The sequence below is a fragment of the Panthera onca genome, chromosome A3, assembly GCF_046562875.1.
Source record: "Panthera onca isolate mPanOnc1 chromosome A3, mPanOnc1 haplotype 2, whole genome shotgun sequence".
Classification (NCBI taxonomy): domain Eukaryota; kingdom Metazoa; phylum Chordata; class Mammalia; order Carnivora; family Felidae; genus Panthera; species Panthera onca.
This window is the reverse complement of record NC_138341.1, coordinates 24,431,959-24,448,178: the sequence shown is the minus strand read 5'-3', so window position 1 is coordinate 24,448,178 and position 16,220 is coordinate 24,431,959. Positions and strand designations below refer to the sequence as shown.

Genomic DNA, 16,220 nt, shown 5'->3' with positions numbered 1-16,220 from the left:
TTTTTCAAAGCATTTTCATGATCTCGGCTTTCGGAAGAATGTAAGAAGATTACCACAGTACTACATACAGTCCCTAGCTTACAGTGTGCAAACGGAGACTGGAATAAATTACAGCACTTGCCAAAGATCACACAGCTACTCCGCTACTTTGCTCTGGATCAGCTCTGGAAAGACACAGGGTATTTGAACATGCTTCCCAATATCCTGTGAGATAGGATATCTTCCTTCTGTCCCTACTGCCTTCGAATAAATAAACAGAAACACCAGTGAATGAAGTTAACATAGAGCCCCAGAACCTTAGAGCTAAGAGACCTTCCAAATCACCAAGTCCAGTCTCCTCATTTTACAGGTGAGAAGACACCTAAGAGATTAAATGGCATGTCCAAGGTCACCAGGCTATTGAATGGTGTAGATGGAACCTGAACGCAGGCCTGCAGACACTGGGCCAATGCTTTTTCCACTACCACCCTATGTCTTGCGCTGCCTCTGCCGAGAAGTCAGCAGCAGAAGTGAAACACAGGACCTGGACTCTCCAAGCCACATCAGCCCACAACTGACATTCACTGAGCTTCTCTTATGTGCAGCCCAGTGAACTAAACATCCCTCTGCACTCCCTCCATCTTCCACCTTTGTCCCCGGGAACTCACGGGTCCCAGTGCAATTCTGCATCAATAGAAATCCAAGTGTGATCAGCCCTGCCTTGCTTTCCAACATCGCATACATCCAGTTTCCTGGCTCCTTCTCTCTCACGCCTAAAATAAGAATTCCTTTATATATTGTTCGAGTTCCCTCTGGCACCACTGTGCCAGGTATGCAGGCCACGTAGCCAATTAGTCATTAAGTTAAAAAGTCTCCATCTAAATTCATTTAGCAATCTGGTTCCATGCTTTATCCCCCCTCTGCCTTGCAAAAAGATAGTATTGTATGCAATCTGCCTAGCAGTGGTGCCCCTGGTTAGCCGTAAGGGACTTCATGAAGCAGCTAAGTACACTCAGATGCACATTTGTGCCTCGCAATGACTTTAAGACATAGGCACTGTTCCATTTGTCAGATGAAGGAAGAGAGGCTCTGAGAGATTAAGCAGGCCATGGCCACACAGCTCACAAATGGCTGAACCAGAATTTGACTCTGGGTCTTGTTGGTTCTAAAGCCTATGTTTTCCCCACAATCCCACATTCATCCTGGCCCTCGTGGTTTCATTGATTTGTTTTAACAGAGAAACTACAAACTGAATATTACAATGTTAGTTCCAATGGCAAAGACCAGGACTACTGGAGTCCATCCAATGGGGTAGGGCTGGTGGAATAAAAACATTTCCCACCCACCCTGGGAATCTGGGAGCTTCTTAAAGATATGTCAAAGGCGTGGGGTTCAAAAAAAAAGTGAGTAGGAGAAGGGGAGTTTCTAGCCAATTTTTTCAGTGAAACTCGTTTGAGTACATAAGAAATCTGAAAGGCAAGAATGTGTGTGGGTTGATGTAAGGATGAAACGAGATAGAGTTATGAAAACACTTGGTAAGCTGGAAAGCACTGAGCAGATACAGGGCTTGTTTTTAAGGTGCTTGGGGGGAAATATGGGGTTCAGCAGAGTTGATTGCATCTGCTTTGGTTTTTCACTCAGTTCAACCACAGACTGCCCCATTTTCCCCTGGAGTCCCTTGACTGAAGCTTCCAGCTCCGGGTGGGACAGACAATGGAGGCAAGCAGTGAAGCTCTGGCCGGTGGGTGCTGTGGTGGCCCCAGTGTCCCCACGTCACCCCTCACGCCCCCAAGAGTTCCTCCAGTCTTCGGTGCTCCACAGCACATGTCCAGCTGTGTTCTGGACACATGACAAGTGAGCAAGGCCTGTGTGTGGGCATGCTTCCCACCTCAGCCGTCAGGGAATCAGTCCATGCACAAACAACCCAAGCCCACCAGACCAAATCCTCTAGCCTTTGACTCACTTTGCTGTCCGTTCTCAGGCACATTGCATGACTGCTCTGTTAGGAGTCCCAGACTCCTAAAGCAATAAAGCAGGCAACAGGAATCTTTTTAGCTCTCAGGACACTAATAAGGCAAAGAGAAATTGCTCTATAAATGCTCAGGGGAAAGGGCTTTGCATGCTATCATCAGGGCTCTGAGGCTCGACGTAAAGTGTGTGGGTACTCTTGCACTGTGCTATCTTGGGGGGGGGGGGCTCCTTCTTTCCACCCAGAATCCCTTCACCCCACCTCCCACCCCCCAAAAGAAGGCTGGGATCTGCCAGCCCATAAGCTTTTGCCTTCCCACATATCAAAGAGATTCGGCCCTGGCGTTTTCTTTATTTCTATCAAGGGGCCTTTGAACCAAGGGGATTTTTAGAGAAAGAAAACTCTATGGAATCTTTAGGGTCCAGGCTCTTGAAAGAAAACACTAAAACTGGAGCCAGTTCAAGGCACTCGTGTCCAATTAAGGAAATGCTCACATTCCGATCCTAGCTCTGGCTCTAGCGTGCTTTCTCTCTTTCCACATCTACACAGGAATGCACTTTAACAGCCAGAAAAGAGGTACCTCTCACCAGGACATGTATCATATAGCACAGGGATCCTTGGGGTGGGCTCCAGCAGGCTGCTACCTTCCCTGAATTAGACAAAGAGCACAGACCATGGAATCATCCAAACTCCCTTCACACCCCCCTGTCTGCCCCTCCCCCCAGCTCCCCCTATGTCACCCACAACTCTGGACCAGAGAAACTCTGGCATACCTGTGGGTTAGGAAAACACAATAGTTTCTCGTGAAGGACAGGACTTTCGGTTTTCTTTTCAAGTAGACAGGATGTCACCCTGCTTCCTCCAGGGGCAGCGGCGTCCCTCCTGGCTTCACACCCGTGGCCCCTCTGTGGAGGAGCAGTGAATTATGCACCAGCGAAGAGCTCCTTCAGACCTCCTGTGCCAACTGTAACCCGAGCTCACACCAGCTCGCTGGAGCCCTAGGTGTGTTTCACACCCACAGAGTGCCCAGCCTCGGGATCAGATAGCTGGGTCCATGTTACACTTTCCTGCCCTTTTTCAGCAGCAATTCAACCAGGCCTTAGGCACCTACCGTGTGCCAGCTGCTGGTGGCTCCAAGGAATCGCTTAGGGGAATTTGGGCTCTCCTAAATCCATCACCCCTCAAAGCCACCCAAATAAACACGCTCTACGTGATAACGGTGTATCTGCCAGGCCGACACAGCTTTAAGACAAATTCCTTAAATTACTTTAGTTACACCTTACACAATCATAAGGCTGAGGAAAAACAGCACACATGCATGTAAGTTTTGCATATGAGTTTGCATATAAGCCCCCTCGCCTCTGCCTATCCTACCAGATTTGTTCCCCTTGAGCTCCTTATATAATATAAAGAAATCGAGGGCTGCCTCTGGTGCTTGGCATGGGATCCATCACTGGGGAGACTAGGAGGACCAGACGTCAGCCCCCTCTAAGACCATAAGATAACCACTGCAGTAGAGACAAGTGACCATGGTGGGGGCTGTGATTCCTTTCCTCTTGGGAAGAGGGGTGCTGACCACCAGAATATGAGCTCTGTAAGGGTAAGGACTGAGTCTGTTTCGTTAACTGCTCGACGTCATCACCTAGAAGAGTGCCTTGCACGTAGTAGGTACTCAAGACATGTTTGTTGAATGAATGAATGAATGAATGAATGGTATCAGGAAAAGCTAAAGAGAAAGGATGCCATCAAGCCAGCCTCAAAGGATGGGTAGAAGCCAGAGAAGGGCAATCCTATCTACAAGAACAGCAAAAATAAAGGCCCGGGGGTGAAAAAGTGCCAGGGGTGTGCTGGGAGCTAGGAGTGAGCAGAAGAATCTTTATCTTGGGAAGGAGCACTGGAGCCCCCCCACCACTCCAAATGTGCATGCTGAATGGAAAACCTATTGGCTAGTAAAGGTCCTTGCACTCTGCAGAATGGACTGTGCACAGAATTTCTAGCAGGAAAATGTCCCTCACCTCTACAATGAGTTAACGTCAGCATTTCTTTTCCAGTTAGGTGGCGGCCCAGGCAGAAGTGTTAAGTAGGTCAAATTGAGTTTATGTGAACCGTGTCTTCTGATTCTTCCCCTTTCCACTCCCTCTCATTTCACACCTCTCTCTGACCCGCCCCAAGCGCCCACTGATCTCCAGACACCCATGCTCCCTTCATAACAGCCTTGCAAGCTCCAAAAACGTGCTTTTCTTTCCTACTGAGTATCTGTCTTTCCAATCCCTAATCCAGGCAGCTGCAAGGTAAGCACACTTGACCTGACACATAAATTCACACTATGGTGAGAGAGAGACACCTACAATGCTTCCAGGGCCTCCGTGGAACAATGGCATTTCGGGCAGGGTAAATGGGTGAGAGGAGGGAGTTCCGTGGTCACAGAGACTGGTGATGGTTGATGGCAGAAGTCTGCGGGGAAACCATGCCAGGGTAAGACAGAGCAAGAAGTGAACAACTCAAAGGGCAGGGGTGGGTGCAGCCAGGGGGCTTTCCTTCTGGAGGGATCTGACTGGAATCCTTGCCCCCAGCTGTCATCTGGCAACAGCACTCTAGTGGATTAAACCCAGTGATCAATGCGAGGGGGGAAAGGGTCTCCCTCTCCCTTTTTGCCAAGAAGGTACAGAGCTTTGGACTGACGGGGACTCCTCTGAGTGGGCCCCAGGCACCCAGTGCACCTGCCCAGGCCCAAACCAGGCCAGGCAGCCCAGGTGTGCACCAGCGGAGCAGTCCTGCAGCAGCCTGAGCAAAGCCGACGACAAGCCTTGACAGTGAGAAAGGCCATATGCCTTTTCACATGCTTAATGAGGCCCTCGGGGCAGCAGAGGCTCCCACACAGGGCTTCTTAGCCTCGTGAGCATGTGGACTGGTACAGTATGGGTTCAGGCAGGAGCCGCGTCAGCTACTGGGGACGGTGGGGCAGCTGGGTACCCTCCACCCCGACTTCTGAAGCCTGCACCGCTGCAGCAAACCAGCCTTGCACTCCCCACCTGCCCTACCTCATTCCTTTTCATCCAGGCCTTCTCTTGGGAAACAAATGAGAAAGATGCAAGGAGATTCTCCCAAGACTGTTTTCTAGCTAGATGCGTGCTTAAATGCCCCTGATGTTACTATTGAAAACAGCTAGAGAGGGCATTATGTGTGCTTGAGTCTCTCTGGAGTTTGTCGGGGGGGGGGGGGGGGGGGCAGCATTCCTCACTCGCAGCCACCTGCTCTTTTGAATTGCAGAGTGCTTGGAGAGGCACCAGTGAGAGCCTTGACTCACCTTGCTTCCAGTTTCCCCCTAGAGGGTCCCCTACACAGGGGTCATTCTCGTTTTATTGCTTTCATCTGCAGGACCCCAACCTTCCACAATGCTTAATAATTCCTCAATTTAAAAAGAAGAAACTATACAGATGTAAATTAAAAACATAAAATTTTTAAAAATTTAACAAAATAGATACCAACGTCCCTGGCAGAGGGGGAGAATGTTCTCCCTCTATACCTCAGAGTATGTTTTCAAATTTACAAAAAGCTCATCTTAATGATAGAAATAGGTCCTACAACATCAGAGTTAATGTGGTATAATGTGTATGTATTTTGTTTTAAGTGTTCTCTATAGCAAGCAGATTAATAGTGACTTGCATTTTATTTCGCACATATTTCTTATTCATGGCTTTGATTTCCAATTGTATATTGGGTAACATTTCCAAACAATGTTTTCGAACAACAATAAAATGTTTTTCACTAATAAAAAAAAATAACAAGAAGAAACTACAAAGACTCATAATCACTACAAATTATGATGTTGTCTGGCATTCTCAACAAGAGAATGAACAGGCCTCGTCACTTGGCCTCAGTCTACTCTCCGTAAAATGGGCCTGACGTTTCCTGCCCTCAGCTCACTGCGCAGTAAGGACATACTAGTGGCAAGTTCTCGGCTTCCTCAGCAGAAAGGTGCAATATTAAATCATCCTCCATTGGATCTGCTCGAAGAGGAAGAGTATAGAGAAGGGAAAGTGAAACTCACATTAATTACTTCATTGTATTGCTTGTTAACAGGAAAACAAGGGCAGCAGCCCTCTCTGGGTTTCTGGGAAAGTGACGCCAAGCCAGTTCTCTTAGAAGAGAAGGACGCTAAGTCTAATGGTTGATATCCCATCTCTCCCTCTTTCCAGCACTTTCTTGGAGCATTTGCCCTGGCTCTCGTACTTGCCGTCACCCTGGCTAGAAGCATCCTGGCTCGTGAGCCACTGTGGCAGTCCAGGGAGGTTATACTAGCCCTCACCGGCAGGTATACGGTCTCCCACACGCACAGCCTGCCCGTCTACACACGACGATGTGGCCATTTTAAAGCCATTTGTATTAGAGTATTTCTCAATACCCTGGTATCCAGTGCCAACGAATCACCCGGCTCTCCTTTTGTCATCGGGGCTCCACACGTCCACGCAAGCACACGCACTTATGTGCCAGCGACACCTCAGAAGCTGACAAGTGCCGTCTTCTGGGTCCGAGGTAGGGAAATCACACTGACCTGAATCCAGATAGAAACAGAGACGTCTCATCCACCTCACATTGTTTTACCACCTTTGTTTGTGTGTGGGTATTTGTGACAAAGAGCAACAAACACTTCCCAGTGACTTCGGGGGAAACAGGTGTGAGGGACTGGTGTGATTTCAACACACCCAACACTCTCTTCCTCCTACAGAGCCACGCTGGGGAGCAGGGGAGGCCTCGCAGTGATAGGAGCCCACAAGGGGTGGGCTGCTAGCCGTCGGACAGAAAGGAGGGGTGAGCTCGAGAGGGGGTTCTGCAGGAGGCTACTGCAGTGGCCCCAGGGGGAGCTGGCACTCGCGGGAGGGGCAGGTGATGGCAGAGGCAATGCAAAAGGTGGAGGTTTCAGTACTTGTTTGGATGTGGGAGCAGAAGAGAAAGAGAATTGGAGAAGACGGGTTTCTTGAGCCTGAGCCATTGCAAAGCTGGCAGCACCTGCTGAAAAAGCCAAGTGCAGAAGGGGCTGGTCTGGGGAGAAGGGGATCCGGCCTTTTAGGTGGGTGGGGTTCCCAGGAGATGACCACCCCTGAGCTGTAGCAATGGCTGCACATGCTAACACACATTCCACACCAGTTCTCTCTTTCACTCTTGAGTCCATAGAAGCCCAAGCTTCTGTTCTGAAGGCCTGGTGTCTGGCCAGTCTGGGCGCTGTGGGTGCTTGGATGCTGTTGTGGATGGGTTCTTCAGAGGCAGATGTGGAGACAGGGTTTGGGACCAACACCCAGGAGAGGCAGGGGAAGAAGCAGGCTTCCAGAAGGAAGTCTAACGGAAATGCAGACTCCACAAATCTCAGCCAATCCTATGGGGAGCTTTGGAGCAAAACTTACCTGTCAGAATGCCCAGCATTGAGACAAAATTCCAGTGCCTTCTTTCCTCTGCCTTGTTGGGTCCACAGTGTGGGCTGTCCCGGGGAAGGGCATGACCTTGAGAGAGATGGCTGTCTTTGGCTGGTGCCAACCTTAAAGAGCGGACAGCTGGAGGCCGTCTGCTGACCCCACTCACCACAGCTGGGCCCTGGGCCCTCCTCTGGCTGGGGATCCAGGTGGCACATTTCTATTTCTACCACAGATCCCAAAGCTTACAACTCCACTTATGGCCTCACTTCAGTTTGCCATGCATGCATCGCAGAGGCCTGCGGGCTCAGGGAGTCCTCAGGGAGGGCACAGACGAAATGCTAGTTCATCTCCATTTGCGGGTGACAGAACTAAGGCCCAGAGAGAGGAGTTGCCTTGCCTCAGCTGTGACAGTCAGTGAGTGGTGAGCTTAGGACCAGCACTTGGTCTGGGCCTCTGGCTCCTTGGCCTGTTCTCGTTCTCAGAAAGGAGACTGCTCTGTGCCCAGCAGATCATGGTGGGGACACCACTGCTCCCAGCCTGGGGATGGGGCTGTGGTGCCCCTCAACTTGCCCACCGCCATCTGCAGGTTTGCTGGGACATCGAGGGGCTCACTCCCCAAAGCATGGAGTGAAGGCGACACCAGACCTGGTGAAAAGACTGACTTTAGATTTCCTGAGGGGAAGGGCCCAGGGGGCCTTAGAAGTCAGCTCTTCAGGTTCTTATTGTGGAAGTAAGCCAGCTCAGCAGGGGCAATTCTGGATTCTTCCATAATTGCTCTTTGTGGACCAGGCACTGTCGTGTCCATGAGCCTGCACTGGGGTGTTCTAGGAAACATCCCCATGAAGCAACACAGAGCTGGCGTCGAGGCCACACTTCATGACGTTCCACTGTGTCTTCCGATTCTCCCCCTGGGGACCCTCAGCGCCAGGAATGGATGCACCTCTCTGAAGGTCCTGCTGCTTTTTTGCACGTCGTCAGTGCCGTGGGTGCTTTTCTTTGCACTTTCACTCTACAGGTTAGGGAGTTGGAGCCTGATGTGAGGAAGCCTTAGTCCAAGGACACGGGACCTCACGGTATTTGAGGAGGTATTAACCACATCAGGCTTTTTCCCTTTTACCTCTATTTCCCCCCATATTCTCTCTTATTTTGTTTTCAACTTTGTTCTATTTTACGTGGTGTCTGTAAACTCCCTCAAATGCTCTCTAGAATGATGTAATACGTAAACAACAATAGTATATCTGACTTCTTTGGAGACCTCCAATGCGTTTTCTGAGTGTTTTCTTCTGTGTAACAACTCCCCAGGATGGAGTGGTGATCGGTCTCTGGGAGGGCCTGAACTTGGCCTTCCCTACCCTACAGTGCAAATCATGGTCCCATCTCCAAACTGCCGTGGGTGAGGTTCAAATGCTAGTGGCGTCCTGGGGGAGTCCGACCTGTTGAGTGGCCACCAAAAATCAGGTCTTCCGACTGTCTGCAGGGGAGTCTCTCATTGTCCCCACTTTGCTATGCATAGTGCCTGGCCAGGACCGGCCAGGAGGGCTGCCTTTCTCCTTAAGATCTGGACATGATGCAAGTTCATACCTGGAGGCTGTCTGGCTTTTGTAAGCGCACATCACAGTGCTTCGAGATATTTAATGTCTCCAGGTCAGTTAGTCAGTCCAATTATAATTGCCATCACTTTGGTGTTCCCACAGGCTGGGGCAGTTTTTTTTTTTCCTCTCGCAATCCTGACTGGTCCTAAGAGGCAAAGAGGCATTCTTTCCAAGCTGACACATCAAAGCATCTGCTCCAGGTATTAAGAGTCTCAAACGGCATGTCGTAGGGGTGAACACATGAGCACCAGAGGGATTTAAAACAAGGCTTGTCCACCCTTCTGACTTGCTGTCTCTACTGAGGCCAGGACTTGCTAGGCCAGATATTAATTCTAGGGTTCCTGCACTCCTGTGCTTGGCCCTCACAATTCTGTACAAAAGGAATTACTCATTCTCGGGTATCAAGAGGGCAAATCACCACGGGCAGAATCACCCAGCCCAACTACAGGGTGTTTATTATCCTTTGTCTTCGGGTTATTTCAGATCACTGGGAAGGGAGGAAGGTAATGAAATCTCTTGGAAATGACACGTATATAGCACAAATTAACCTCTCTTAGCCTCTATTTCCTCGCCTGTCAAGGAGGGGTGGGGATAATAACACCTCCCTCATGGAGCTGGCACGAAGAGGACAAGAGCTAGAGGCCAGAAACCACCTGGTCCAGCACCTGTCACAGAGTCAAGATGGAGCTCCTTAAATAGTAACTATTTCGACTGTGTAAAATGCACACAGTCATCTGCACCCTAAGACTTTGTTAGCTCTCAGTGTGGTCTGTAGACTGGCCCGGCAGCTTGTTAGAAATGTGATTCCTCAGCCCTGCCCCAACCTGCTGAATCAGAAGCTGCAACTTAACGAGATCCCCAGGTGACCATATGCACATTACAGTTTGAGAATCATCGAGTTAAGGAACGTCAATTTTACCGTTGAATCCGGTGGATTGGATGGCATTTCTCTTGGCAACCAACAAAGTCAGTAATGCGCCCGTCAATCAAATACAGGCAATATTTACCTAACACAGCCCGCTCCCGGGGCCAGTCCGACTGTGCTGTGGCTCTGGCCAGCCTGCTGTTCACCATGCTCACCTGCCTTCTGCGGTCACCTGCGCGGTGGCCAAGGCTCCAGGGAGATGAGAGCTCCTCATATACTGGGCAAGCACAGATAAGGTTTCTCACAGCCCCACCTGAGTGCCTGTGCCAAGGTAAACTTGCTCTCCAGAATTGCTCCCTGACTGGAAAATGTGTCAGTCTATTTATTTCTCACTCCCACTGGAAAAAAGGTTGGGGGGGGGTGCAGGGAGTGGTTGGCCATGATATCATTCTTTCCACGGAACTTCTCAAAGGCATTGCATTTCACGGTGACTTTCAGGCCACTTGTGTTTTGCTGCATAGTATGGAACAGAACTGGCCGGGAGCCTGAGTTTCTCTTCCTTCTCCACGGCACTCTGCCCCCTCCTCCCTACCTCTTTCCGGGGTTTTCACTCCCTGTGGGTTTTGCAGGCAGCTCTCGAAAGGAACCTGAAAGCCAAGATGTGGGTGAGAAAATTTTCCTAGCATATCTTGCCGAGGAGACCTGTATCTGAGGACACAGTGGCTGGTTGGTGGGGATGCAGGCCAGGTGTTGGCTCCAAGGGGCAGGAAAGGGGACTGCCTGGGGGCAAGTCTACTCCCTTCAGACACATCAGAGAGTTGGGAATCAAGAGCAAAACAATTTTTCCAAAAGCCACACAAAGAGTCAGCACCAGTTGGGGGCCACTGCATTCATCACCATTCTTGTTTATACTTCTCTGGAGAAGAGCTAAGATTTTCCAACTGGGTTTCTGGTTCCTACTAGCTGCTGAGAGATGCTGCAGGCTAGCACACAGCACTGGAGGGAACCTGGGCTCAGGCTGGGAGGGCGAGCGCATCACTCGTCCCCTTTATCAACATCTCCTGTAGGTTCACATTGCTTCCAGCCAGAGTCTGAGGTACTTATTAAGACAATAAGAGAGGGGCCTTGCACAGACCTGTAAAGATAGTGAGCTATGGCCTGAGAACTATGATTAATCCAGCCTAATTTAAGAACTATAAAATTTTTATTCGTAATTTTTCAACATGTAGATAAAATCAGAGACCAATACAGTGAACCCCTGTGGATAAACTTCCCAGCTGTATCAGGACAGACATGGTTATGCTGTCCTAACAAACATCCCCAAATCTCAGTAGCTGAGAGCAATAAAGGTTCATTTCTTACTCATCCACCTGTCCTCCATGGGTTGCCTGAGGATATCATGTCCTCTCAAGGACTGGGGAAGAGAGAAGCTTTGACTCCGTGCTGCTATGTTGGCCAAAACTTTCATGCACTGGCCCCTGAGGCCAGAAACATAAGTCACATCCACTCCAGCTGATTGGCCAAAGTAAGTCTCCAGGCCATGCCTAACCTCAGAGGGGACGGGACATGCAATCCTACCATTGCAAGGAAGGCAGAGAGCCGGAGATATTCAGTGGGCAGAGCATATTGCCTTATTTGCTTCCAGTCTTTCTACTTCAAAGACAGCAAATATTAGAGATACAATGGAGTTCCCCTCTGGATTCGTCCCCAGCCCGTCTCCTCCCTCATTTCCCAGAGCTAAGCACTGTTTTATTTTTTAAGTTTACTTATTTATTTTGAGAGAGAGTGAGAGAGAGCTTGTGCCAGCGGGGGAGGGACAGAGAGGGAGAGAGACAATCCCGACGCGGGGCTCCATCTCAAGACCATACAATCATGACCTGAGCTGAAATCGAGAATAAGATGCTCAACTGACTGAGCCACCCAGGTGCCCCTAAGCACTGTTTTGAATTCAGTGTTAATCATCCTCATGTGTGTTTTTACGTTTTTTACTATTTTTATTGCATTTTTATGTATCCAAAAACATTATAAAGTATTATTATGCCCTGCCAGCTTTTAAACTATGTATGTGTATATATACAATATCATAATTTTCTGCAGTGTTAATTTCTCCCTTAGAAATGTGAGATTCGCATTCCAATTGTGAGATTTTTATCTATGCTGACACATGCTAGACTATATTGCATTGCATAACTGTAATATGATTTACTTATCCATTCTCTTATTGATCTCCATGCTACAGCAAGCATTTTAATACATGTCTCTTTGTGCTCACATACAGGACTAGATGCCCAGGAGAAGAATTTCTGGACATGACCACCTACAACTTTCCAAAGTACTTGTACCAATTTACAATCCCACTAGCAGGGAATGAGTTTCTGTGATTTAACAGCTCTGCCAACACTTGGCGTTGGCCGACATAAATTTTTGCTGATCTGGTAGGTGTAAATGGTATTTTATCAATGTTTTGATTTGTATTTCTTTGCTTAATAGTGGAAGCAAGAATCTTTTTGTATTTCTATTGACCTTCTGGGGTTCCTCTTCTACAGATCAATAGTTTATATTCTTTTCCCATTTCTTTCCAATGCTATATATCTTTTTCCAATTAATTTGAGAGGTTTCTTTATACATTACACTCATTGCAAGTACCTTCTCCCAAGCTATGGTTTGTTTTTCACTTTGTTATAGTGGCCTTTTGTTATGCAGAAGTTAATTTTAATGTAGTCAAAATTATCAAATTTTCATGTTTTCTATTTTTTTTTTAAAGAGAAATTGCTCCTTAAGGTCATAAAGAATTTTTCTACATTTTCATCTTATGCTTTAAAATTTTTCCTTTTGTTTTTAGTTCTTTAATCTATATAGGGTTGATTTAAGGGAGAAATCTAATTTTGTATTTTCCATATGGACAAAAGTTGTTCCTAGGATTCATTTATTAAATAGACCACCCTTTCCACATGGATTTGTAACACCATCTGTAACTGGTATTGTTTCCAAACATGGGTGGGCCAGTGGCTAGGCTTTCTGTTCTGTTCCATTGGTTTATCCTTTTGCCCAAACTCTGTTGTCCTCATTACGAAATATTTTGATAATAAATCTTGATACCTGGTAGGGCAAGTTGTTCCACGCTCTACTTTTTCAGAATTGCTTCTCAGTTATTCTTGGACCTTTTGCTCTTCCAGATCCATTTTGAGAAATCAATTTCTTCCAAATCAGATTGTCTAGTTCCAAACAAAACAACACAAAACACCTGTTAGACTTCAAATAAAATTCTGGTGAATATGACACCTTTATGATTTCGAGTGTTCCTATTCATCTTCCTTTGTATGGTACCCACTTACGATTTCACAGCCCTTGATAAGACCCTCCTTTCCTCCTCCACTCCCCCCTCCAACACTTCTAAGTTTGACTCAAACATCGCTTACTTCTTATTTCTTACTATAGCTTCAGTATCTTTATTTCTAGTACTCACCTCTTTCAAAGGTTTCCTAATTCTTTTTTCAGTGTGTAATAGGTAAACCCCAGACATGCATTATAATGATAAGGGGGTAAAGGAGAGGGTTCTCATAGTATCCTGGGAGGAGATATGACAGCATAATTACATATGAGGGGGTACACAATAATCTTTTCTGAGCTTTATGAGGTAGCATGGGTAGTAGTTAAGAGGCCAGACTGCTAAGTTTGAATCCCAGCTCTATCATTTACTGACTCTGATCTTGGGCAAATTACTTAGTATCTCTATGCCTTAGTTCTCCCTTCTGTAATGTAGGAGTAAAAATATTAATTATCTCATAATATTATTATGAGAAATAAACAAGTTAACATATTTAAAGTACTTGGGATAGTGCCTGGTATATTGTGTTTTATCTATTATTGTCATTACTAAGATAGGATTTCCAAAGCACATTGGGAATATAGTTTGAATTTTCAAATTAGACAATGTCAGAGTAACTCACTAATCTTAACACTGAGCAAAGAAGTTGCTCTTAGTAAGCAGAAGGGCACCATCCACATAATTGAAGGTTTAATCATTAGTGATCCACAGTGGCTGCTAGTTTAGTGTTAACTATGTTGTAAATTTCACAGAATCAATGAGTTCAGAGTTGGGTGGTACCCAAGATAATCCAATCCAATGTCCCACCCATGCTTAAAGCCTCTTAAAATAAAGCTATACAAAAGGAAGACTATTATGAAAGAAGATCGGAAAGGCACGAATATTGAAAGGACATCAAACTTATTTTAAAAATAAAAAGGAGATGGTAGGAAATCACATGACTCAATAAAATTTCAAAGGTTGCTGGGAGTGGCCATTAAGAGAAGCCAAAAGAGAGGGTGTTTCTAAGAGCTGGTAGCCTAGGTCCAGGAAAGAGAGTCTTATCCAGAAAAATATCTGTATGTTGGAAACCAAGGGAGTATTTGTCAAGATTCTACATTACTACGTATGTGGGCTATTTGAGGGGTTTGGAATATGTCCTTCTCCCTCCTGACCACCAGGCTGCCAGGGGACCTGACATTTCCACCACTGGTGCTCTCTTTGGTTAGGACTTTGGCTGTCTATATAAGTAACCCATGAGGAGTAAACTTAGATCATCTAGGAGACCCTTAGATTGAATTCCTCAGCACAGGCCTGGCTGTGAGCAGGGTCATAAGATGTAGATATAGTGAAGGAAGTTCTGCTGGGCAGAGGGGAAGGGATGTGGGGTCCTCTTACAAGCAGTGGATGCCAGACTGGAAACTCAATGAGACCAGAGGAGGGGAGCAGGAGGGGTGGGGGATGGGGTGGAGAAATACAGCAGAACTTTGGGGCTAAGCATGTAGGAGGGGAGAGTGATGAGCCTGGAGTTTCTGCTCCATCTGGATGGAAGCTGGCTCTTATTCCCAGAAGTTTCTTCCCAATGATGTGGAAAGCCACAGACCTGTAGGGAGTCTTGACCCCCTCCAAGGAAGCAGGATTAAATCCAGGACTCCATATTACCATGGAGATTCTCCCTTCAGAACTCAGACCTGAGGGCTAGAAGCTCTTATGTGCATTGTGATATGTCCCTGATGATAGCAGCACCTGGTTACGTGCAGCTCTTCACACTTACAAAGCACTTAAACATCTCTTTTGCTGCTCTTTATACCCTTACAAGCTGGATGAGGCAGTGTCATTAACCTCACATTATAGAAAAGGAAACTAAGGGTCAAAAAGCAGGACAACTTGCCATAGGTCCCACAGCTGGACAGGAAAAAGTCAGATCAGCTTCACCTCAGGATCCCCTCTACTGTCAGAGTACAGCTTGAGGCCAGAATTGGTTGAGATATGGCAGTCATTGTCTCAGAGCATGGCTGAGCTAGGCTGGCTGGCCCAGGTGCTTATTCACACAGGGAGGGATCTGCTAAAGGGGCTGCCACCCTGATAGAGGTTATGGGTGCATGAAGCTTGGTTGCTGCCCTGACACCACAGTACCTCCTGCTCCAGCCCTATGGACTCTCATACTCCTCCATTCTCTTAACTTCATTCATTCATTCATTCATTCATTTAACACACAGTGGGCATTGATGCACTAGGAATACAGATGGAAAATTAGACCCTATCATTGCCTTTCAGAGTGTGATGGAGCAAGGCAGTACCTAAACAGACAAGGGCAACAAAATGTTGACTCTCTTTTCAGAGAGGAAGGATCGTGTAGTGATTAGGATCATAGACTTTGGAGACAGATGGGAAAATAAACTATGGAGAGAAGGTATATTTAAAGGTATCATAACCAAGAATTTCTTAGAAATAATGAAAATGGATAACTTCAGATTGAAAGGATACAGTATTAAACAAGATAGATAAAAAAGGAATTCACACTTAGATACATTGTAGTGAAATTTAAGAACATTAATGATGGAGGGAAATTTCTCAAAACATCTATAAAGAAAAAAATAGATCAACTAAAAATGAAAAAGAATGACACAAACCCTCAATAACAGAACTGTACACAAGACAATGAAGTAATATTTTAAAGTGTTGATGAAAAAATAATTCAAACCTAGAATTTTATATCCAGCTAAAATACCATTTAAATATAAGTAAAATAGGGGCGCCTGGGTGGCTCAGTCGGTTGAGCGTCTGGCTTCAGCTCGGGTCATGATCTCGCAGTCTGTGAGTTCAAGCCCCGCGTCAGGCTCTGTGCTGATAGCTCAGAGCCTGGAGCCTGCTTCAGATTCTGTGTCCCCCTCTCTCTCTGCCCCTCCCCCACTCATGCTCTGTCTCTCTCTGTCTCAGAAATAAATAAACAAATTTAAAATATATATATATATATATATACATATATATATATATATATATATATATATATGTAAAATAAAAATAGTATCAGGTATATAAGACTCCAGATAGCCTGTCCCCAAACCCCTTTTTGAAACATTCTTGGAGCTAATTT

The 16,220-nt window shown here is 46.6% G+C and overlaps 1 protein-coding gene across 1 annotated transcript in view; it reads right to left on the bottom strand.

Moving 5' to 3' along the window:
- Positions 1-13,378, bottom strand: part of LBH (LBH regulator of Wnt signaling pathway) — a 41,815-nt gene extending 28,437 nt beyond the window's left edge. The window contains exons 1-2 of the mRNA XM_078444828.2: positions 13,283-13,378; positions 12,916-13,031 (exon numbers count right to left, since the gene is read on the bottom strand). The gene's annotated coding sequence lies outside the window, so the exon portion shown is untranslated. The remainder of the gene's footprint in view (positions 1-12,915; positions 13,032-13,282) is intronic.
- Between the last annotated feature and the right edge of the window lie 2,842 nt (positions 13,379-16,220).